We start from the raw sequence: 25,485 nt of genomic DNA on the forward strand, positions 1-25,485 counted from the left end.
GACCCTTTCCAGCTCTAACAGGCCCAAACAGGGATTTGGTCATTGCTGCATTTAGCCCTTGGCTACAGATGCCCAGGGTGGACACCCAGGAGTGACTGAATAAGAGAGGCAGTGTGGCACATGACCGTCTTGGAGCCAATCACAGTCCTTCAGATGGCTTACAGATATGCAGGCATGGTCCTGGGTGTTGTAGGTCCACAGCGCTTCATTTTGCAGGCATGCTCCCCAAGACCCCTTACTTCGTCTCAGGTTAATAACCTAACTACACCCACATTCAAAAGACTGAGCCATGATGGGAGACTTCTTGCAGTATTAGATCTGAAATTCTGAAACAACCTGCCCAGAATCCTGAAAATAGAATATACCCTGAAGACATTGTAAAGGAATGTAAAACTCTGTCTCCATGAATTGAAGATGCAACTCAGAAATGCTTGTGTACATTAACCAAATAACCTCCCACCCCGCCCAATGACTCCTATCCTTGCCTCTGAAGCATGTATACCTTATGACAAGGACTTTGACCTCACAGCCACATTTAGCCAATACCTGATTACCTCAAATTTGCCTGCCTTGACCATGAGAAAGACTGCCTGCCTTGCTGCTATGTAAACATGTTTTATGTTTGTTGTACTATGAATAATATGCACGCGGCAGAATTTCTGTATCCAATGGCACATTAGTAAAGGTATCGACTACACTACATAGCACAACTGTCAGCTCACATCCCTGATGCCAACTCTTACTAAGAAGACTATTTGGGCTTATAACCTCATTAATGATTTCTTTTCCTTGAATGTATGTGTTTTGCTCTCCCAAATATCAGTGCACGGATGTCTATACATCTTATTATTTTCCCCAACACACTGACCAGGAAGGCAATGTACTCTTGGAACGCAAGAATTCACTCACTCTCAGTGATTATAAACTGTCACTGATATGGCCGTTTATTAACTCAAATAAACAATACAAAATAAAAAGCAGAATTAGAAAAAAGGTTACATCACCACTGGCATAGGTTCGCACCACTTCATCCCTGCCAAGAACTTCACTGGACAGCTTCTCAAACCAGGCTTGGCGCAGAGATACAGCACAACAAGACTGGAACCAGATTTGATGTGTCCACCACCTCTGAGTTCAGCTGAAGCTATGTGTCTCTTTTTGCCAGCCTCGTCTGATGCCTCTCCCCCCCCAATCTAACTTACTCAACTACAGACTAGTACTTTTCCAGAAAGGTCACCTGCTGATAGCACCTCACAGAGACCCGGCCAATGTACTCTGTGGAATGCCGTGATAAGTAAACACTCTCTGGTTCTGATGGGAGCCAAAAGAACTCCTTTCGACGCCTGCCGAATTCTAAGCAAATCTTGACTGGCCTGGGCAACAACAAAGTTTTTCCAGTGTTTCAGAAAATGCAGACAATATTAAAAAATGAAGCTTTCACTAAGAATTGGAAGCAGACGTCCACTGCTGCACCCAGCATGCATTTCACATAGACTCCATATTTGAGTCAAGGATATTACATTTTTTAAATGCCACACCTTTGTATTGTACCAAATGTCCTCTTTTGTTTCTTCCAGGGGCTTTAAAGTGGCACCTCCAAGAATTAGCACATTATAAAACTCAAATAAATAAAAAATTGCGCTTCATGATGAGATATATATATATATATATATATATATATATATATATATATATGTATTCACTAAAAAAACTTTGTTAAGGGGACGTTATGGTTAAGTTGCCCTACTAAAAACCTGTGCAATTCACTAAACAAACGTTACAAACGTGACATAATGGTTCAAAGTAAAACCGAAAAACCCCTGAAATTCACCAGTTATGGTAGGCTAAGCAACCATACCTGCACGCCCCACGGGCCCGGACGAGGTTAACAGTACCCAAACAGTCCGGGAGTATCTGAAATTGTACTATTGTGTTACATAAAAAATGCACAACTTTGAAAAAGGACACATAAAGACTAATAAATAAATAGGTGAACCTAAACGTCTGGAACAATAACCATGCATTTAATAATCATGTAGAATGAAATGGATTATACCATAACAAAAAAAGGTATGCCTCCAACGTAATTACCTCACAGAAACTGTGCAGCCAGGAGCGACAGTAGACGCACACAGTACAACAAAGACAAATTACAACAACATAGTAAGTGAACTTCATTTTTCTTATATGTGTGTGTAATTGTTTTGTATGAGGGGCAGAATAAATAATGTGTTTCTGTTGTTTTGACCCAGAAATGTGCAATACTTTGGAGTGGCTGGAGGAGAATTTTCCGATTGGGGAAATGTCCGAAGATAGCGATAATAATGATACACACTACTCTGCAGAAGCAAATTAATGGTCAGTATTTTATGGGCATTTAACATATATATATTTATTTTTAACAGACCAGGTAAAAAAAGAAGAAAAGCCAACAAACGACACAGAGGAATACAGGCTGAAAAGGATAGAAGTGAAAATGGACATACTAAATAACAATTTTAACAGTGTAAGGCAATTTGTGGAGGAATATGTGAGAGGAAAGGTATGATATCACTGTCCCACCTGTATCTGCCCCCCTTCTCCATTTCCTAGTGAACCATCCCCAAATCTTCAAGAAGAAAATAAACGTTTTTATGAAACATCCATCCGTTCATCCCCTCACAAATCATCCCCTCCCAACCAGCCCATGTTAAACCCTAATTCCCCTGTATTTGTTTCAGTATCTGCTTCCCCCTGTATTTCTCTTGATTGATGTGTGCGTGTATTGTTTTTTTTTATGTTAGTTGTAGTGGAAGGGTTTGAGGCAAAAAAAATCTTTTAAAAAGAGTTAAAATGTCAGCGGACAGCGCGCCTGTTCGAGCTAGCTGTAAGCAATAGAATATGGATGTTCTAACGGCAATGCACCTACCCATACCAATGGCGCCTTGAAACACTTGTGTATAGGCGCGTTACAAATACCTTATCATATCATATCATATCATAACTGGTCTTAGAACGCACCATATGTTCAAGTTGTGCGTAAATGAACAGAATGGGACGTCCTAAGGACATTATACCTCTCCGTACTGCTCACAAACGAGATAAAACATGTTCTTAGAACACACCAGGTGTCCGGGATGTCTGTAAATGAACAAAATGGGAGTGTCCTAAGGAAACTATACCTGTCCTTACCGTCCACAGCCAAGATGGAACTGTCTGTAGAACAGGCGCAGTGGCCGGCATGTCCGTAGTCAAACAAAATGGAGGTGTCCTAAGCACACTGGATCTGGCCGTACAGTCAGCAGATCATGTACGCACATGCGCACTACACCCATAAGCACTGCGAACATCGCGCCTGTCCGTAACTGTCCGTGTCACTTGTGTCGCACTTTTAATTAATTTCAGGACCCGAACACTGTCCGTAGAACACCCGCACGCATGCACACGTCCGTTACTCTGCATTTGCTGTCCAGCGGGCACCCATTTCCCTCGCGGATGTGTTCAGGTCGTCACCATGTGACCGCACCCACGCTGAGCGTGTGGACTAATTTGCGCAGTTTGTCTGCTTCCGTAACATTTCAAAAGAACTTATGCAAACATGGGAAATTATTTTACAGTATAAAATCACCATTTCATATGTCCCATACAATGGCCCTACCTTTGAACATATTGTTTAGAATTTTTGCAACGCTTTTGAGTGATCAATATGGTCACGAGCTGCACCCCTCCACCTCTATAAATGGCCACACCCCCGAGCTCATCTTCATTGTGTTTCTGGCTATAGCAGATTGAGTTGTGCTGCCTTTACTGCTGTAGCGAACATTAGTCAACTAATCCTTATGGCATCCATGGCTACTGTTGCTTCATTAGCCTCAGCACCACCCCCAAACCCTCCACAGCCACCACCTCCCCAAGAGCCTGCAGAGGGAAATATAGGTGAGGATGTAGAGAGCGAGGAAGAAGAGGAAGAAGAGTAAGAAGAGAATGTGGTGGAGGAACTTGCACTACAAGCACTCACCTGGAGTCGTGAGTGTGGCGGTTGTTTACCATCTATGGGAACATACCAAAAGCACGTGCAAACCAGGTCAGGTGTAACCAGTGCAAGTTGGTGCTGAGTCGTGGGAGAACTGGTGCGTACAGCTTTGGTACGACAACCATGAAGCGACACCTAACTTCGTTCCACAGTGCTGACATTTGCAAGGTGGTGCCATGTGAAGAACGTACTAGATTGAGTTCCTCCACAGCATCCTCCGTGTCCGATCCTCTCACCACAAGAGACACTCCTGTGGGGGAGTGCATCCCTCCAGCTGCCTCACAAGCCATTTGTGATGCTGTTGACCCTTACCTTTCGAGGGTCACAATATTGTGTATGTACTGCAACACAGTACTCTGCAGGGGGGAGAGTCTTCAAAGTGCTTTTGAGGCTACGGTCACGGAGCACCAGAAGAACTGACCCCTACCTTAGTAAAGCCCACCCTACATCTTTCTCTCTCCACCTGCCCTTTCTTATCCCTGTGGTTGGTGTCCCTTCCTTACCCTCCTTTGCCCTCCTGTCCTAGTGTGTCATGTGCTCAAAAGCGATAAACTGGAAAACAACAAAAATTACAAAAAAGGCTCTTTTCAGAGCCGCCTTTCTCAGTTTAACAATAGAACTATCAAGTGACCGTTGTAGGCCTGCGCGCATCTTTCAAAAAGTCTGCGGACAGTTGTAGGACGCCCAAAAATGGAGGGAGGGTGCAAGTGGAGCAAAACCAATGCAGTTTTCGCTGGGAGTAAATGGTGGCTCTGAAAAGAGCCTTTCGGTGGTGTTTTGTGTGTTTCAAAAACTGTAGATTGGAAAAAAACGGATTGCCAAATAGGTGACTATGAATCCAAAAAAGGTTGCAATGCATTTTGTACATTGCAAAGAAAAATCTGGTTGCCAGCATACGTGAGATGGACTCCATCTCTGCGAAAAATGATTGTGCTGCGAAACAAAATGTTTTCATTGTGGAATGAGGACATGCCAACATCTCTTAGAAAGGCACAAACAGCCTTAATAACATTGTGCCTCGCTTTCTCCATTTGTGGACCAAATGCAGAAGAACGCAGCCATATTTGTCTTTGTGCAATACGGGAAAGAACTATTTGGCAATTTGGAAACATGTCCATGACCTTCGCAAGTGCACTTCCACATGAGGAAATCCAAGATCTGCAGATAGACTGCAACTTTCTGCATGCACCTTCAACCAATGTATCCATGAGTCTCCCAAAATCCAGATAGTCTGTTTTCGAGCACACAGAGCCATGGCTGTCTGGTCTCCTTTCAGGGAAAAGACGTTCTCACTAAATTTCTCCATTCAGAACACACCGACTGACCTTTACTGACCAATCCCTACCTTCGCACATTCTCATTTGCATACGTCTCCACCCCAGAATCCCCGTTGGTAATATGCGCTGCCTGCAAACTACCGCCATGTCCGCAGACACGTAGAGGATCAGAGTGTGATGACTGGACATTTAAATATTATTCCCCTTTTCCCCTTTAAGGTGGACTCTGAAAAGAGCTGTTTTTTTTGTTTTTTGGGTAGATGCCTTACAGACACCTGTTATTTTGTATTTTGTTTATATTTTTTGTTATTACTTTACTCTTACAATCATTACAGAACCTTCTCCAAAGCAAGCCTTACATTCCAAAATAGCATGGCATTTCCCAAAGAAGATAACGCAACACCATCTGCTTCAAAATAAGCTGCATTACTGTGAACAATGTTCTCGTGGCTGCAGAAAAACATACCAGCTCGTAAGATGAAAGCATGCATTCCGCGATTGATGTTACACCTCCCAATACTTTGATCAGGACAGAAAACAGAACTGTTGTCCAATTTTCCTCTAGGAAGTAACCCAGAAAAAATTACTTTTGCAGTTGGAAAGATGTTCATGACTGCTTGAACCAACTGTTCCAAATCTTCCAACAAAGTACGTGAACTCACGTAGCCCAAATGGCAAGCACCGTAGTGCAAAAGTACCACATGGGTAGTGGTCATCCTACGCATGTCTCTGCAAACTTGGAGAATTGCTGCAACATTGCGATCAGTCTCAGCGCTCCACACTACCTCCACTCCTCTCACATCAAAATTGTGTGCCACACGCCTACTTTTGGAATAGTGCTGTAAACCATGGACAAAAATATCTCCAAGCACCAAAACCCTCACTCTCTAGACCTCTGCCATCTTCAGTATACGCACCATCTTTCGACACAAAAGAGCAATGTGAACATCTGATTGGCTGATGCCTATAGCCCCCTTTCCATGCTGGATTTGCTGTAGAACCCCGTATGTGACACACCCTACCCGTGGACAAGCATTGTCTACGTGCGGCACACAAATCTTAGCCATTCCTTCTACCCTTTCCACATCACTCGCGACTACATTCCCTCATTGGACACAGCTAAGCAGTCACACAACCATCCACTAATCACATTCAACATCTCTACATCTAGGTCTGTCAAATTTCGCACTTCAAATGTACTATTGATCACTCTGAATGCAAGTCGCATATCATTGCAAAGCACCTACTTCAAAAATGACTGTGCAAGCGTCAGGGATTTCTACGTACAGCTCCATGCATGCGCACATGCATGAGTATAAAGTACAGGTATGCATATTTTAATCAGAGAACATATGCAACCCTTATGATTTCATTTAAACAAACTAATGCCACTAAATCTGCATAGCCAATACATACCAACGCTCCCCCTTTAAGTGCAAGACTTCTGATTTTTCATTGACAAACCACACTACTTCTTACTGTCTCCCGCATAACCTATACATATGTAACAACCCTCCCTATTTAGCGGGAAACTCGATTTTCCATTAGAAAATGTCACAATTTTTTACTTTGTACCGCCTACATTAATGCTACTTCCTATGCGATCGTATGAGAAAAATAAACGCTCCCGATTACTGTGGTGACATCTCCCTCTGAGGGTCTCCCGATTTTTCAGATTCATACTTATAATATGAAAGTAGTGAAATTTTTCACATGTACTATAATGACCTATCACTTACAAACCTCTCTGCTATGGAAAATACAGCTTAAAAAAAACAAGGCATTTTCATAAACTAAATATTGTACTCATTTGCGAATCACGTTCAACTAACATACTGCAAATTACATACAAAGGCAGCAAATAGTGAAGTGAAATGCACACATGCACTGTGTTGCGATATCAAAGGAGAATACTCCTACGAAAGATGCAAAATGAACGTGTACAGTAACCTCACTGTTTTAAACATACAAAGTTACTAACTTCTTTTTACAATCGCAGTGAAGACTACTCTCTTGAAAATCAACAGCATCTACACTGCAAACAACATATCCGAAGAAACCTGGTCATTTTGCAGAAAAAATTAAGTACAGTACTACCTTTATATTCTTACTGTTCCTCAAAGAGACTGTGTGGTTTATTTAATTAATTAGCGCAATAAAACAAACATTGATTTCTGAACCATTCTACCCACAAATCCCCATTTATTAAACAAAGAATAACAGGCAGAATGGCTCACAAATCCCTGTGCTTTTGGAACTCAAATAACATACAGAAGCCTTAGAATGTTAGTACTAGAAAACAAATAGCTGTTTCAATTTTATACCATTGCGTTTACTATTAATGCTTCTCCCCACCACTAGCTCACTTTGTACTCTCATATGAAGCACATTGTAGTATTATACAAACAGAAAAATAGCCTTCCCAAATCATTGTAACAGCCCAATGCACATTCACACACCACCACAAAGAGCTTCCCCATCAAACTCATGCATGCATGCACACAGCACACATACATTGCACTACAGACCAAACCATGCCTTATTTTTTTCAACAGACCCCAAAGAATGCCTTCCAAAATGCAAGTCCGTAGAAAGGAACGCAGAAATAGAGCAAATGCAAATAAAAGTGTCCAAAGTAAGCATCCATCTGTAGCAGAGTTTATAGAGAATGTTGGAACAAAACAGCTAATACAGTCGTTTAGCGAAACAAAGGAAGCTTCAACTACCGACACTTTACCTCCTCCATCAAAATGTGGCAGGAAACACAAAACGATTCACATATAATCGGCAACCAGTACTACTAACAATGCTCCTATTCATCCTGATATAGTGACAAGAACCCATAGTAAAAAAAGTATTTTAGAAAAAATGTTTCACCACAGAGTCCTTCAGAATCTAATAAGAAGAGGATCAAAATCATCCTCAACCCTTAAAACCTACCGTAGAAAATTAATCCTACAAGCTCTTGTGGTCAGTGTAATCCTTCTCAAAAGGAAGTTGTTTATATTAGTGTTAAATAGGATGAAACCACTAACAAAACTAAGTACTAAACTACAAAAGAAACTTATCAATAAACGGAATGTCAACAAAAATAACTTCTTACATATTTGTGGAGGTGAATGGAGTCACACAACAACCACAGAACAATATTTCAATGAAGAAGCATACATACAAAATCAAACAAACACAATGGCCATCCATAGCAGTGGACGAGGGTATGAAAAAAACAATAATACCATCATGGAACAAGAAACACTGCTTACAAAAGTATCCCCTGAAAACTTAGAATTACCGCTCGATTCGACTGAACCAGAGCGTCCAGTATACAAATGGCTGTGCACATCAATTTGTGACATTCCTAACAAATCTTTCAAATCTTTACGTCAGTTCCTCAATCAGTATGTGAAAGGTAAAGACAAAATTAAAATGAAAGTACTGCAAAATATGGCTGTCTGTCCAGTGCGCAAATACACAGGACTACAAGGACATTCATTAGTCTGCATTTCGGGACCTATTTGCAAAAGCACCTTCCATGATATCAAAAGGATATCAATACATCATTCAAATGTAAGAAATCTAGTGTATAAAATATACTATGCTAAAAGTCCAGCTTTAAAATTAGCCAATTTAAATTACACTCTTCTGCATGGTACACCCAAATACCTACAAGAAGAAATCGACCGTATACTGAGAAAATATTTTGGAAGTGAAAGCCACTTACAAAATGCAATAGTTTTAGAACAGACTAGCAACAATTCTCCACATAGCAACCTTCTATTACACACGTACAAAAAAGAAATACTAAAATTTAAAAGTGCATCGGCTGAAGTACCAAACCATGTGTGTGTGTGTTGCCGCAGAACGTTTTACAAAAGGAACAAAAAAAATATAGACATAACATACAAAATAGAAGACAATGAAGATTCCAAATGGTTTGAATTAGCTCTCTACCTTTTAGCAGAACACAAATACCAAATAAGTGAATCCCTAATATGTTGCAGTTACTGCACTACAAAAATGAACAACAACCAAACTCCTTTGTCGAACTGGATATTAAATTATGCCTCCTAGTGTAAACGATTGTATGTATATTGGCCTACGCCAAGTCGCATAAAACTGTACGCGAATAACTCTCTACGGCAAGGTCTTGACCTTAAAAATTGATGTAAGTCACCATCTTGAATCAAACCGCCATTTTAGGTTCTCTTGCTGTGTAAAAGTCACCCTGAACATCAAAATGGTGGACAATGCCATTCCGAATAGAACCTGGTCGGCATGACCTCCGTACAGCTAATGTATAACTTGCCTGCAGGCCCCTTGTTAGGGTTGTGAACTGAGACCTTGTCCTTCTGTTGACCTGCATGTACATGGATTACCTGTAGCAACGGAAATTGATCTATGCGCATACTAATGAATTAATTAGAGTTGACCTGGCAGAGACCCTAGACCTGTTACACATTCATGGAATGGTTAACCCGTGAAGGGGTTGGACAACAGGCTGGAGAAATGTATAAAAGCCTGAATGTCCCAATGTACAGTCTCTCACTGAATACATCGAACCCCGTTGAAGTTTGTTGTGTTGCACTGAGGGCCGATAGCTATCTGACCTGTCATTTGACTTTGTTATTGCTTGACCTTAAAATAAACTACTTTGTATGTTCCTTTGTAACCAGTGTTTGGTGTGTTTCCTTTGGGTTCCCCGGCCTCATATTATTTTTCTCTTTTCACATTTGGCGCCCGAATAGAGAACCTCAAGATTGATGCCGGAACATTGAAGGTTGACGCATGCTATCGGACCGGGATCGGACGGTGTGATACTATGGGCCCGACTGAACGAGACGCGACACCTCTACTGCGCTGCACGATCCGATCCCTGGTCGATAGCCGTGCGGTCTGAGACGGCATCTTGACGAGGGTCCACTTTTGAGGCGGGCAGATTTGCCGAAATCACCAAACACAAGGTAAAATTTGTTAGGTAAGTTCTTTGATAAACCGTACGGCCCTCCTTAGGTTTGGTCAGGTGAGTTGTGACCTGACTCTTAATTTAACCCTGACAATTTGAATTTGGTGCATTGTATCTGCAGACACAATTATTGACCAGGTAACACCAAGTTTTTGAGAAATGCCTGGGAAAATGTCTAGCTGCTTTAGGGCATTTTTCCACAGCGATCGACAATCTTTAGAATTTAGCCGCCCGGCACCACAGGACGGGTCGCCGGCGTTTACTATGTATTGTAAACATGGCATTGGAAGTGTAGTATTTAATGATATTTGGCACAGACAAACCAGACATGCCTCGGAACTTCAGTGGCCAATCAATGGTAGTTTTGAGATCCCTCCTATTGAATACTTAGAGTCGGTCTTGTTAAAGAAAAAGGCCAGACCTGTGGCATTTGATGTTCTACAGAATTGGAAAAAAGAAGCGTTGCAGCAGCTTAAGACTAGGGAAAAACATGCGTGCCGTCATAAAACGAATGCTGAAAAGGCGTTGTTATATGATCAGGACAAACAGTCTGAGTCAGTTAAGAATATGGATAGTGCTTTCTCACTCGGTATTCAGAAAATCTATCCTTCTAAAGACCTTCATGTTTCTGACGAGTTTCTCGACAAATTGTTAAATGAGCGAAGGCCTGGTGCCTCTGCACCACCTCCGTATGATCCTCTTCCTGTTGCTTTGCCTCTTCCTGCTGTTATTCCTGCTCTCCCTGCTCAACCTGTTGTTCCTATTATTCCGGCTGTTGTTCCTCCGCCTGCCCTACTACCTCTTCCCATTGCACCAGTAATAACACCTCCATTGAATCTGCCTGCACCTCCACTCCCGAGTGGTTCTGTACCGACTATAGTTGATCGGGGTGCGGGGTCGAAGGTTACTCGTAATACTGTCCCTAAAGATAAAAAGCGGGATTTGTTTGCATGGGCTAAGCATTGTATGGAGAGAGATGATCAAGCTAATGTTTTTGCCACACTGTCTAATATGGATAATTTTCCTGAGACAAATGTTTTTTATTGAAGGTTTAGGGATTCATTTGTGTGTAATGTGGGGTAAATTAAATAATGTGGATCTCCCACAAGGGCTGAGGGATCTGAATACTTTAGCACTATCCAGCGATACTGTGGAGAAAGTACATGAGCATATCGAGAGGTTGTTTGAGTATAGGAGAGATTTGGAGAAGTTACGGAATGAGGATGATGAAGAAGAGAGTATGTATGTACAGAAACTATTTCTTCTGTGTCATAAATGGGCATCTGAGGAAACACAAATTTGTACAAGAGATGCGATTAGATGGATTTCGGATTTATCGATAACTCCGGTTGAGGTATATGACACACATAGTCAATATACGCTAGAAATGCAGAGGAAGGTGATTCAGGTAATGGTAGAGTACCTGCAGGATGAATGTGTGAGGAAGAAGGTTAGTTGTCCCACAGAGTTACTAGGTATGTATAAGAGAGCTTTTTCACTTGACACTTCTTCGACTGCTTTAGCGCTCGGCTTAGCTCTGTTGCTTAGTAAGCGTTCGGAGTTGCCTATATCTCAGTTGCCTATGAGAGAGGTACCTCCGACATTTGTCCCAAAAGTTGAGATTGCCGCTAATGCTGCAGCAGGTATAGCTGCTGTGGACATTCCTGCACATTATGTATCACAGTTTGTTCACGTCCCGTTTTCGCGACAGAAAGTGAACACTATTAGGCAATTTATTCCCGACATTAGGAAAAATCTGACAGGATTCTACAAAGAGAAAGAGTCCGTCTTGCAGTCCTCAGTGTTCACCCTAGGCGATATTGACTTGTTATTCCCTGTACTCCTGCCCGTAGATTTGTGGAAGCAGGTTAGAACAATAGATGATGCACCTGGGTTGGGAGATACGTGGGCTAATATAACTAGGCTTGATGGGGAAAGGCCAGCTGGTGAGAGACCACCTCAGGTGATACTCACTTTGCCTGACAGAATCATTGCGAAATTAAAAACTATAATTCCCGAAAAAATAATTATTTGGGACAAGCTTACGGCCTGTGTCCAAGGAAAATCTGAGGGTGCCACAGAGTTCTTTAATTGGTTTGAAAAAGTATTCTCAGACTTCAGTGGACAGGATTTAGGCACAGAACCTGGAAAAAGGTTATTTGTGGACAAATTTGTGCGTGGACTACTGCCTGACATCCAGTCACAGATTATGTCTTCCGAGAGCGCTTGGCAGGCGAAAACCCAATCAGAAGTACTGCACATGGCTCAGTACTACGAGAACCGTGTCAATAATGAAAAAGGTAGAGTAGAAAAGAGAAAAGGAGACTTAAAGACTAAAGTATTGTTACAACAAATAGTTAGAGGCCCCAGAGGGGGTAGTTCGCAGATTAGAGGTCAGTATGTTCCACAAGGGAATGTGCCCTTGGGTCCTGTGAACATTAACCAGTGTGTCTATTGTCGCCAGGGGGGTCATTGGCATGCACAATGCCCTGTCCTTCGACAGAGGTCGAATAACACATTTGGGAGTATGGGTAGATGGCCCAGAGGTCGCCCCGGGGTGGGGGGACATGGTAGAGGTCAGTTTTCACAGGATCCTGAGCAACCTTTTTCACAGGACAATCAGACTTTGAGTGTGGATACTAGAAACATATTCGATCACTCTTCTGCTGCTTACCTCTCTGAGGAGCTTCCTTCTGATGATATTCTGTTTCGTTAGGATTGCCCGAAGCAGGGTTTGGAATCTACACCTATTCCCGTTAGTCAGAAAGGTCCCTACATTGAAATGGTAGTGGGAAATAGGAAACATCAGTTCTTGATAGACACTGGAGCACAGAGGTGCTCCATTGATCATTCTCGGGTTCCAAACATTCCACTGTCAGGGCAAACCAGTGTCTCTGTAGGGTTTTCTGGCACACCAGTCATTTGTCCAGTTTCTTCGCCGGTACGTATTTCTTTGGGTCCCTTTATGGACCATTGTCCCTTTCTTTTGACTTCGAATTGTGGAGAGAATTTGTTGGGGTTGAATCTGTTGAAGGAATTAAATGCGGTAATTTATTGTTCACCTGATGGATTGCGTTTGACGATTTCACCACAGCAGTTTTCTGTTTCACAATTCTTCACTAGACCTTTGCCACCAGAATTTAGTAATGTCCCGGAGTGTTTATGGGCGGCTGGCGACAATTCTACAGATTGAGCCTGTTAGAATAGTCTTGAAACATGGTATTAAGCTGCCACGTATTCCGCAGTATAAGATCTTGGTTGAAGGTGAGCGGGCTTTGAAGAGCATTGTTTCCGATTTTGTGAATCGTGGGGTGATTGAGGAGATTACAGGAAGTTTGTGCAATAGTCCGATCCTACCCGTGTACAAAAAAGGCGATAATGCTATTCCGTTTCGTTTTATAATTGATTTGCGTGCCATCAATAGAGTTGTTGCTCCACAATTTCCAATTGTGCATGATGTGACGACGAAATTAACTATGATTCCAGCTACGGCTACTTACTTTAGTGTTGTGGACCTGAAGAATGCTTTCTTCAGTATTCCTATACACAAGGACAGTAGATATTTGTTCGCGTTCACCTTCGGGGGACGCTCGTTCACATTTACTTGTGCACCTCAAAGTAAGAACATCTTGATACTCTTGAATTACCCCCTACTTGTACGCTGCTTCAGTACGTTGACGACTTGCTTTTAGCAGCAGATTCTGAGAGCTCTTGTAAAGAGGGCACGGTATTGTTGCTCATCCATCTAGCTAAGCATGGTCACAAAGCTTCGCTTAAAAAGTTTCAATATTGTTGCCAGGAGGTCGCCTATTTAGGCTACCTCCTGTCAAAGGAGGGAAGAAGATTGACACCTGAAAGAATAAAACACATTTCTGGCATGTCTGTCCCAAGTACACAGAAGGAAGTCAGAGCCTTAATAGGTATGGCTTCTTACTGTAGGTTATGGATCCCGAACTTTTCACTAGTGATAAAACCGATGTTGGCTTTGACAAAGAAGGGCATTTCTTCGCCATTGCCATGGAAATCGGAACAGCAACAATCATTTGAGCTTCTCAAGATTGCATTATGCTCTGCACCGGTTTTGGGTACACCAAATTACAACAAGGCCTTTGTGTTGTTTGTGCATGAATGTGATGGATGTGCTTTGGCTGTATTAACGCAGGAACATGGAGGGAAGAATAGGCCGTGCGGCTACTACTCTTTCGCCCTTGATCCTGTCGCATGCGCTTTGCCAAGATGTTTGCGAGCTGTCACTGCTGCTGCCGCGTCTGTAACCTAACCCAGAGTGAGGGAATGGTCCTAGGCCATGATCTAACCCTGATGGTGCCTCACTCTGTAGATGTTCTATTAAACAAAACCCAAACGCAACACCTCACTTCCGCACGATTGACGAGATATGAGTCAATTTTATTTGCTCCCCACATACAAATTAGGAGGTGTGTTCTTAATCTGGCTGAACTCCTACTTTACCCGCAAAATACTGTTTGCGGTGATGATGAGTCACATGACTGCCTGTATACTACTGAACAAGAAACGAAGGGCAGAATTGATCTTAAGGACACTCCTTTGGATAATGCGCAAGGGGAGCTTTTTTGTGATGGCTCCTGTTTCAAACTACCGGATGGTACATCCACAGCTGCTTATGCAGTCACTACATTGAGCACGGTTGTAGAGACCAAGCGAATTACACATAACTCTGCGCAGGCCGCAGAGATTATAGCATTAACCCGAGCTTGTGAGCTTTCCGAAGGGCTAACAGTGAATACATATACTGACAGTCAGTATGCCTTTGGGGTGGCTCACAACTTTGGGAGACTTTGGTCAGAGAGAGGGTTTCTAACTTCACATGGGACCAAGATTCAGCATGGCCCATTGATAGTACAATTGCTCTTGGCGCTTGCGCTCCCTAGTCAGTTAGCGATCATGAAATGCGCAGCGCATCGCAAGATCACAGACGATGTAGGAAAAAGGAATGCTTTCGCTGATCAGATAGCCAGACAAACTGCCACAGATCTTCGCACAGAAATGTATGCTCTAAGAGAAACTAGGGATGTCTATGTAATGGACGAGGATATTGGGTCTGTGCGGGATATCCAAGCTGATGCCACAATGGAAGAATCTAAGAAATGGGCTGAAGGCTTGGGGAAATTAGATGATGACGGGCGTTGGGTGGACACAGTTGAAGGGAAATGGTTACTTCCTAATGCTTACATAGTCATGATGGTTACTATGGCACACAGTCCCACACATGTGTGTGCTCAACAGATTACGAAAATGTTAGAGAAAGTCTGGGTAAATGATAAGATTTCGAAAATTGCTCATCATTTTGTCCAAAATTGCATGTTTTGCCTACAGCACAATGTGGGGAAGGGGACGGTAACTCCAAGGGGTAGCTTTGGGCCTCCTTCTATCCCGTTTGAAGTGATACATTTTGATTTTATTGAGATGGAGCGGTGCAATAGTTTAAAATATGTCCTTGTGGTCATTAGCGCCTTCAGTAAATGGGTTGAGGCTTTCCCTGTCAAAGATGCTACAGCCATGACCACTGCAAAAATTATGATAAAAGAGTACTTCCCGCGGTTTGGGTTGCCAAGAGTCATCTGGTCGGACAATGGTCTACATTTTGTTGCTGCTGTAATTTTACAGATATATACGGCACTACATATTGATAAGCGATTTCATTTGGCTAGACATCCTCAAAGTGCCGGGTTGGTGGAGAGACATAACGGTATCCTAAAGAACAAACTCGCTAAAACGTGTGCCGGTACCAAACTAAAATGGCTGGACGCCTTACCGATCGTGTTATTAGCCATGCGCACTACCCCTCAAACTAAGACTGGCTCTCTCCATTTGAGGTGGTGATGGGGAGACCTGCCAATATTTGGGGTCTTCCGAAACCTAAAGCACTGAGAAATGTTGAGAATGTATTGCTTTCAGACTACTGTAACCAGTTGACTAAAAATCTGTATTTAATTTATCATCAGGTACGATCAGCTTTACCTGTACGTTTTGAAGGCCCAGGACACAACATTTGGCCTGGAAGCTGGGTCCTGGTGAGAGCATACGAACGGTCCTCTTGCCTCGCGCCTCGCTGGCGGGGACCATTCCAGGTCTTGTTGGCCACCCAAACGGCAGTGTGGGTGGCTGGAAAGAAGAACTGGATACATGCGACGCATGTCAAGAAACTTCCTCACCCGACGCTGCACGTTATAGAAGAAACAGAACCCCTCGCTAACGCTGCAATCGATGATCCTGAAGCAGCAAATAGCACTGTGAGTGAATCAGAGAATCTCTCTGAGCCCGTGGGGCTTGGGGAACCGTCCATTTTGTCTCCACACTCCTTGGAAAAGTAATTTCCGGAAACCATTGCTTCGAATTCTGCAACTTCCGTTGCCTCTGATACGTTGCTTCCCTCAGGGAGTGACATTACCTTATTTCCGGATCAAACAGTACCGGGAACCACCAGATATAATCTTCGACAGAGAAAATAGACCTACAGCACGGTTCGACTGTGCATTCGAAAGAAGGAAAGAATCGTCAAGGGCTTGCCTTTTTGCACAAATTTGAGAAAGGGGGTTCTGACGGCTAGGGTTGGGGAAGGACTAAGAAGCTGCACGACCGGGGGGTCACCAGCAACGAACATTGGGGTTTCCATCCGAAGACTGCGATGCCTGCCACCGCTACTGCCCGTATTGGACTTGTAAATAAGGGGGTGACCAACTTGGACAATGAACAATGGGCCTGGGCCCCGAAAACGTATTGCTGTGTTTTGATGTTAATAATTGGGATTTTTATAGTAACTGCTTTAGGATTCTGGTACGTCGAGGAGATTTATCCTATAGGGCCTCTTTTGCCAACTGAAATTGCACCTACGGTTTTTACTTCTTTTGTACACCTGCATACTCTGTCACCTAGGGACTCTCAGCATAGACAGAAGTATCACAATAATACTATGATGTTAATTATAAATTCAACACATGCCATTTTTAACAAAACCAACTGTTGGGTCTGTTCACATTTACCGCAACATGGGGATAAGGGGCTAGGTTGGTATATTCTCCCTTACCTTTGACGACTGCTTGTTATGCCTCTCTCAGAGCACTGTTCTTTGGCCGATGGAATGATAGCATCTCGGGGAACTTCGATGGAACTAATTTGAATGATTTTGAGAAACGTGTTCTGACTCCCTTGGGATGCTCGCTTTTCGCAAATAGGAGCAAACTCTACGTTGCTTCAATTAGGCCTTCTGACAGACTATCTCGTCCTTTCCAATCTTTAGTTTCCTTTAAAATGGCTCTGATAGGCAATAAGGATGCCGTGCCTCCTTCTTACTCTGTTAACCACAGCCCCGATTCAATTTCTTTCTGCATACAGAGGAATGGTACCCGGTCAATGAGAGATTTTAAAGGCTGTGCCAACATTGCAAATTTGAATGGGGAAGGCAGACCTTTGTATGTGGGCGAACCTGCCTATTTCGTTTGTGGTAATGTAGCATTTCCATGGTTACCCAGGGATTGGCAGGGAACCTGTTATTTAGGGATCCTGTTACCTGGGGTATTCATAGCAAGTACTTTGGAAGTTTCAAAGGCTCGTCCACGACGGGACGAGAATGGTGATACCCCCGCACAAGTGATGGGAGATATAGTGAAACCAGTTGTGCCATTTTGGGGGCAAATAGCATATTCCGAAGACATCAGGAGACTAGCAAGAGTACTGGAGAGAACCATCAACCGGACCACAGATATACTCTATAACATGACATTAGAGCAGAAAGCGATAAGGTTAGTAGCACTCCAGAACCGGATGGCATTAGATGCCATTCTGGCTGAACGTGGTGGTGTATGTAAATTAGTGGGGTCCGCTTGCTGTGTTTTTGTACCAGACTCCTCCCCAACCATTTTCAAAGCAATTCAGAATCTGCACGTCCTTAGCTCAGAAGTGCATGTTCCCGAGGGGAACTAAAATCTTAGTGCTTGGTTTTGGTATTTCTTGCGATCTTGGGGTTGGAAGGTACTTTCAGTCTTGTTGATCATTTTTGGAGTCCTGCTATTCCTTTGTTGTTGTATCCAATGTCTGCCTAGTATACGTTTGATGCTAGGGGGATGTTGTGCTCAGGCGATAGGTACGATAGGACACGAAGTATGTGCCCCGGATAAAACTTCCAAGGAGTATGTGTTAAAAGAGATCTTAGTAAACGACCTGATGGCCATAGATATCTCTGACAGCGATTCAGGGTGTATGGACGATGACGTATGGAGTTACTTGCAAGGAGATCAGAAGTAGTCTTAGCACTTGGCATAGGCCTAAAGGAGGGTTTGTCAAACTGGATATTAAATTATGCCTCATACTGTAAACGATTGTATGTATATTGGCCTACGCCAAGTCGCATAAAACTGTACGCGAATAACTCTCTACGGCAAGGTCTTGACATCAAAAATTGATGTAAGTCGCCATCTTGAATCAAACCGCCATTTTAGGTTCTCTTGCTGTGTAAAAGTCACCCTGAACATCAAAATGGTGGACGATGCCATTCCGAATAGAACCTTGTCGGCATGATCTCCGTACAGCTAATGTATAACTTGCCTGCAGGCTACTTGTTAGGGTCGTGAATTGAGACCTTGTCCTTCTTTTGACCTGCATGTAAATGGATTACCTGTATCAACGGAAATTGATCTATGCGCATACTAATGAATAAATTAGAGTTGACCTGGCAGAGACCCTAGACCTGTTACACATTCATGGAATGGTTAACCCATGAAGGGGTTGGACAACAGGTTGGAGAAATGTATAAAAGCCAGACTGTCCCAATGTACAGTCTCTCACTGAATACATCGAACCCCATTGAAGTTCGTTGTGTTGCACTGAGGGCCGATAGCTATCTGACCTGTCATTTGACTTTGTTATTGCTTGACCTTAAAATAAAGTACTTTGTATGTTTCTTTGTAACCAGTGTTTGGTGTGTTTCCTTTGGGTTCCCCGGCCTCATATTATTTTTCTCTTTTCACACCTTCACGTGCTATCACAAATAATTTGGAATTGTTCCCACTACCAAAACCCCTGCAACAACTCAATTTGTATGAGAGCATCATAATTCAAACAGTTCACCCATTTCAAGCAATTATACGCCTTCAACCAAAAACAGCAAAATTACCTCCCTCTGAATTGGTGAAAGGCATTTGTGGCAAAGTAGTTTATTTGCCATTAGAGCTAACAGAAAATGTACACACTCTAGGAGTGCAACGTCCAATGGAGCATTCTTTAATTGTCTTGGTAAATGGTGTACCAACAAAAGACAAAAACATTTTGGCAACAACTGGTGGACTTACATAAAGTTAGACAAGCCTTGCAATATCTAAAAGACAATTACAAATACTACAAAGAAATAACTATTGAAGAAAGCTTAAGGGAAACAACTGAAATAATTGAAGAGTCATCAGAAACTGGTCAATTTGAACTTCTGGATCCTCCTGCAGTATCCATTCTTTTGGACCATTACACAATTCATCCATTGCATTCCAATGAAAGCATAGTTGATGCACTAGAAACTTCCAAATGCGACAAACCAAAGGGTCACCAATGAGCATATGGGAAAAAAGTATAGAAGCACGTGCTTTTCCACTGCTATTTCCCACTGGCAAAGGCGGAAGATACGATGATAGACCCACTCAGATTACGGCATTAGAATACCGCTCATTACGAATGTATTCGCAAGATCCCAGATTTAGACAAATGTGGAATACATATTCCACCTACTCTTTGAAAGTGAACTAGCAACCCTATGTTACGGAGTTGCACGCATTTTGAAATCTGGAACCCACTTTCAAAATATGTCAGTTATGCAATTAATACAAAAAGTACAAGAAAAAGATGAGGTTTTGCAATCAATTATAACAAATTTGTTTGCAAACATGCGTGGTACAAAAGAATACTGGTTACGACGGCACAGAGACGTATGTTGTATGATCAGAAACCTTGGACCACCAACTTGGTTTTTTACACTAAGTTGTGCAGAATATGCATGGGAAGATTTACATGAGTTCCTACGCATATCAAACAACAACAAAACCAACATAGATATATTAACACCTGGAGAACTTTAATCTCTCGATCCAGTTAATCTGTCAAGATATTTCCATCATCTTTCATTGCTCTGCTACACTTTATTTGTAATAAAACTGTTCCTCCCCTTGGAGAAGTGCAACACTTCTTTTGGAGAAAAGAATACCAAGCGAGAGGAGCACCACATATTCACATGCTTTTATAGATCAAAGGTGCACCTAAATTTGGCCACGACAGTGATGCCACTGTTTTGCAGTTCATCCAAAAATATGTCACTTGTGAAATCCCTTCACAACGGACACATAGTGACCTGCATGGACAGATTTTACAATTTCAAAGATACAAAGGTGGCAAATATTGTCGTCGCAAATACAAAAGCAAAGGGAAATACTACACCAAATGCCGCTTTGGTTTCCCTAGACCAGTTACAGAAACAGGTGAAGTGAACAACTTCATGTCTTCAGTTCGACATAGTGTTAAAGGTAAATCACCTAAGAACACGTATTACATAAAAAGAACAGAAGAATCAAAATATATCAATGATTACAATACAATCATTGCCCTCTTATGAAATGCAAACATAGATGTGCAGTACATTGCAGACAATTCCACTGCAGTTGCACAATATGTTACAACCTATTTAGCAGAAAAAACAGAGCTTCAAGACCTCTGGAATGACCTATCATCAGAGAAAACACTATCTCATAAATTGTACAGCCTAGGCATAAAAATGCTCTCTCGTAGAGTATGTGGTGCCTATGAAGTGGCAGATCGTTTAACCTGTACTGCTTTGTATGGGAAATCAGACAACATAGTATGGCTAAGACCTGGTCCTGCTAAATCTAGAAAAAGAGTTCTGAAATCATATGAGGACATATAAACAATTGCCAAAAATGATCCCAACAGCCAAGACATTTTAAAAAACAATTTACTGGACACATACTATCCAAACAGGAGTAGCACTTTGGAAAGCATGTGTCTATACCACATAGCTCAAAACTTTGCATACAAAAATAATGTAAAACCCGATGAAAGCAAAGATAGATATAGAGTGACAGATTGTGAAGGCAGCTTAGTGAAACTTACCAAACAAAACTTAATTAATCATGTCAAATTGTCATTAAAAATTCCTCAACAGAAAGAACTATATTACATGTCTCTGCTTCAACTTTTTAAACCATGGAGAAAAGAGGAAGAGATACTAGATAACTATGACTGCTATGAAAATGCTTTCAAAGCAAATGAAAGCGCTATCACCGATGTGAACTTTACTCAGCTCAAAACAATGTTGCACAATGAACGTCAACACGAAGAAGAACTTCAGGCCCAACTAGATAAGGACACTTCCGACAGTAGTCAACCTTCTGTAACAGGAAGCCAATCACCACTAGGACAGCCACTAATAGCAAATGAGGCAGAATTAGCTATGACAGAAGTGGAAAACACCATGTGTCACTATGAAGAAGATATAGAAGACTTAACTGTACTACAAGCAAAACTTAACAAAGATCAGCACACCATGTTTGAAGAGTAACAAAACAAATTGCACATGGTGTACAACACGAAAATAAAGAATGTACCTGCCAAAATTACAAACCTATACTTCTGTACGTCAGTGGTGAAGCTGGGCCAGGAAAAACATTCTTAATCAAAATCATCAGCAAGTTCCTTCAACAATTGACAAACAACAAACTGTCAGCTGTTGTAACTTCCCCCACAGGTTTAGCTGTCTACAACATAGACGGTGTCACTTTACATCGATTACTACTCCTTCCAGTAGAACACCAAAACAAATTAGACTATTACAAACCTTCTGCAGAAGCTGCAATGGAACTACGCAGAGTATTAAAACAAATGAAAATGCTACTAATAGATGACGTGAGCATGGTCTCCAAGCTAATATTGGCTTTAATTCCCCTCAGATTGCAAGAAGTACTTAAAACAAACTACAAAAAACTCTTTGCAGGGAAACACATTATCGTTTTCGGAGATTTACTACAATTGACACCAGAGAAAGATGAACCTATTTTTAAAACCTTAGGACACAAACGCTGCTGTAAAACTATTGGCAGCATAGGAAATGCCAACCTTTGGCAACATTTCCAATACAGAGAATTAACAGCAAACATGCGGCAATCTGCAGATCTCACTTATACCAACATTTTTAAAAGTATTAGAGTTGGTGTACTATCTCAAGAAGCACAAGCAATATTGAAAAACCGGCACATTCATGCACTTTATGGCGATAATGCATGTGCCACTGATGTTATGGAACAATTAGTGTACAAAAAATGTCAATTGTATGGCCTTAATGCCAACTCTTGCAAGCTGTTTCAAATTCAATGAAACAATGTTAAAAAAAGAAATGCAACCAATAATGGAAATTTGCGCCACTGACAAACTAGATGTACATGGTATGACACTACCCATGTGTGAGCAAGCCACAACAAGACTAAATAGCTTAGAAAATTCAATCTCCAACACAGCTGGGTTGGAAAAAATATTCAAATTATCCTTAAATTGTAGAGTAATGCTTAAACGTAACCTTGACATGGAGCAAGGGATAGTTAATGGGGCACTAGGTACAGTTTTTGGCTTTCAAACATACCCACGTGACAACAACATTCAGTTTGTCTTTATTCGCTTTGTCAAACATTCAGAAGTGAAAAGGATGGGGTGCTCAACTGCTCGATTCCTTCTCTTCAAAGACATGTATGTACGTAGAGAACAATTTTCTCTAACTTTTGCATGTGCAGTCACCATTCATAAATCCCATGGTCTTACCGTAGACAAAGCATTGATGGATATAGGAAACACAGTCTTTAAAGAAGGCATGGGCTACGTAGCACTATCACGCTTACGTACACTTGACGGTCTATTTCTAATCAACTTTGATGCAAGTAAACTGAACGCTGATATTCCCTGCATTTTAGAGTACAATAGACTGCGGTCACTGTAACTCACATCTGAAACAATATCCTGTTCCAGAAAAAGTAAAACGTGGTAAAAGAAAACTAATTCAAACAGAAATGCAACAGAATCTGACGGCAAATCCTTCAAAGAAAACAAAAGAAGCTAAAACTTCATCAATTACCACAAGCAAAGAAGAACCTATTAGGGAAAGTAAATCAGGTACTTCTTCAAAGAAGGGGCAAAAACTCAGGAAAAAGCACTCAGAGACAGAACTAGCTGGTCCATTCAAATTTTCAAATGAAACTGGTGTAAGTTGCTATGCAAATGTAGCAATGAATATTCTATACAATATTTACTTACACAGTACAGAGCAATTGTGTTTGCAAATGTTAGTCCTTCATAGAAACGGAACAAATAATCCTGACACCACGTACAGTGTTCATGGAATAAGACAAGAATTGGACTACTGTGCTGGAATGGTGAGATTCACTATAAACTCACAAGAAGATCCACAAGAATTTCTAATGTACTTACTACAAGTACTGGAAAACAAAAACATACCTATAAATGAAATCTTACAGATTTCATACATGTGGAAACATACATGCATTCTTTGTAACAATGTGATACAGGAACAAATCCCAAATGAGCGATGTGTGTATGTATCCATACCTAATTGTGAATCCATTCCATTTAAGCAACTTGTACAGAATGCATACCATGGCAGATTATGTACTACATGCAATTCAGACAATCGCTCCACCTTACTGATACAAACACATAGCAACTACATAATACTTATGCTTCTACGTTATAATGCAGATGGTACCAAAAACAACTGCAAGCTGACTGGATTCACACACGGTCAAGTGTCACTTGGAAAGAAAACCTTTACAACAATAGGTATAATCTACCATGCAGGAGCTACAACCAATGCAGGTCACTACACTGCATACATTAAAAAGAAATGTGGATGGTTCGAATGTAATGATAGCACCATTACTCTAAAGCAGAGATTGCCAGCTAATCTTACAAATGCGTACTTAATCTTCTTAAAGCCAAAATGTAATAACTAATGTGTACTTCAACATTGCCAAAAAATCAAGTAAAAGACTATAAACAGTTAGAATACGCCAATAGGTATCTAACTGCCCAAGAGTGTATAACAACCACACAGATAAATGAATACCACAGATCCATAACAACAAATGCACAGTTAGAATACGCCAACAGGTATCTAACTGTTGTTAAAAATCTGCAACAAGGCAACAGAAATAACATTAATCAGAAGGAACAAGGAAACACTCAAAGAAAACAAAGAAATAGTTTGTAGCATAGCAAATAAAGGTTTTTCTTTAATCCGACAAGGATTTTTTTCCCCCAGACCCAAGGATTAGAAAAACAAACACAGAAACTGAGCAAAATGCACAGTACACTGGTTTGTAAACTAAATATAAGGGTAAAAAAAGAGCTAAACTGTCTATTATACAATGTAATAAGTCTTCACAAAATACATACACTAACATGCTCTTTTCTTATATCACAGAAATTAAAAAAGGATATTTCCGCCAAGTACTAAATCCAAGTAATAAATATATGGATTCTGAACAAAGTAAACAGTAAGTATAATTACAGTCAGTCATACATATTCAAATCTACATGTCTAATCTATGGCAGTAATATGGTGCAGTGGCTGTAGGCTGGTCCTAGCGTCTTGGATGTATAACCTACCACCTACACTGTACGGCCAAGCAACCAAGACTATAGGTCCTACCCACAACCTGTTACGCTCACCTGGGCCCCACAGGGGCGTCGAACGGAACTGGACTGCTACGGACTCCACCAGCTGACTCGTAGTGCGGTGATGGCTGACTGGACTGGCCCGCCTAGTTTCGTCTGCTTGACCCATAAGAATAATCTCCTAAAGGTAGGAAAAAGGGAATCAGCCACCCGTGGGCGAGAGGATACACGCACTCAATTGTCCCCAATGAACACCTCCTGTATTCCCTTTCACTGGTCTCACCTTATAGTTTGAAAAGATGAGCTCTCCATCCTGCTTGGAAGGCAGGGGCACGTAGAAAACCAGTTACTTCACTGGTCTGAAGGAGTTGGGCGAGTTCCAGACAACTGATGACGCCGAGGTAAGTAGCATATAGTTCTTTAGAGTTCAAAATGTCTGTTATTCACTCTTGCCCCTCTTTTCTCCCTTTTTTCTTGCAGCTTGAGCCGAGGGATGATCACCTCATTGGAAGCAGAAGCGC

The sequence above is a fragment of the Ambystoma mexicanum genome, chromosome 11 (assembly GCF_040938575.1).
Source record: "Ambystoma mexicanum isolate Mex_15411 chromosome 11, UKY_AmexF1_1, whole genome shotgun sequence".
In the NCBI taxonomy this organism is placed as follows: domain Eukaryota; kingdom Metazoa; phylum Chordata; class Amphibia; order Caudata; family Ambystomatidae; genus Ambystoma; species Ambystoma mexicanum.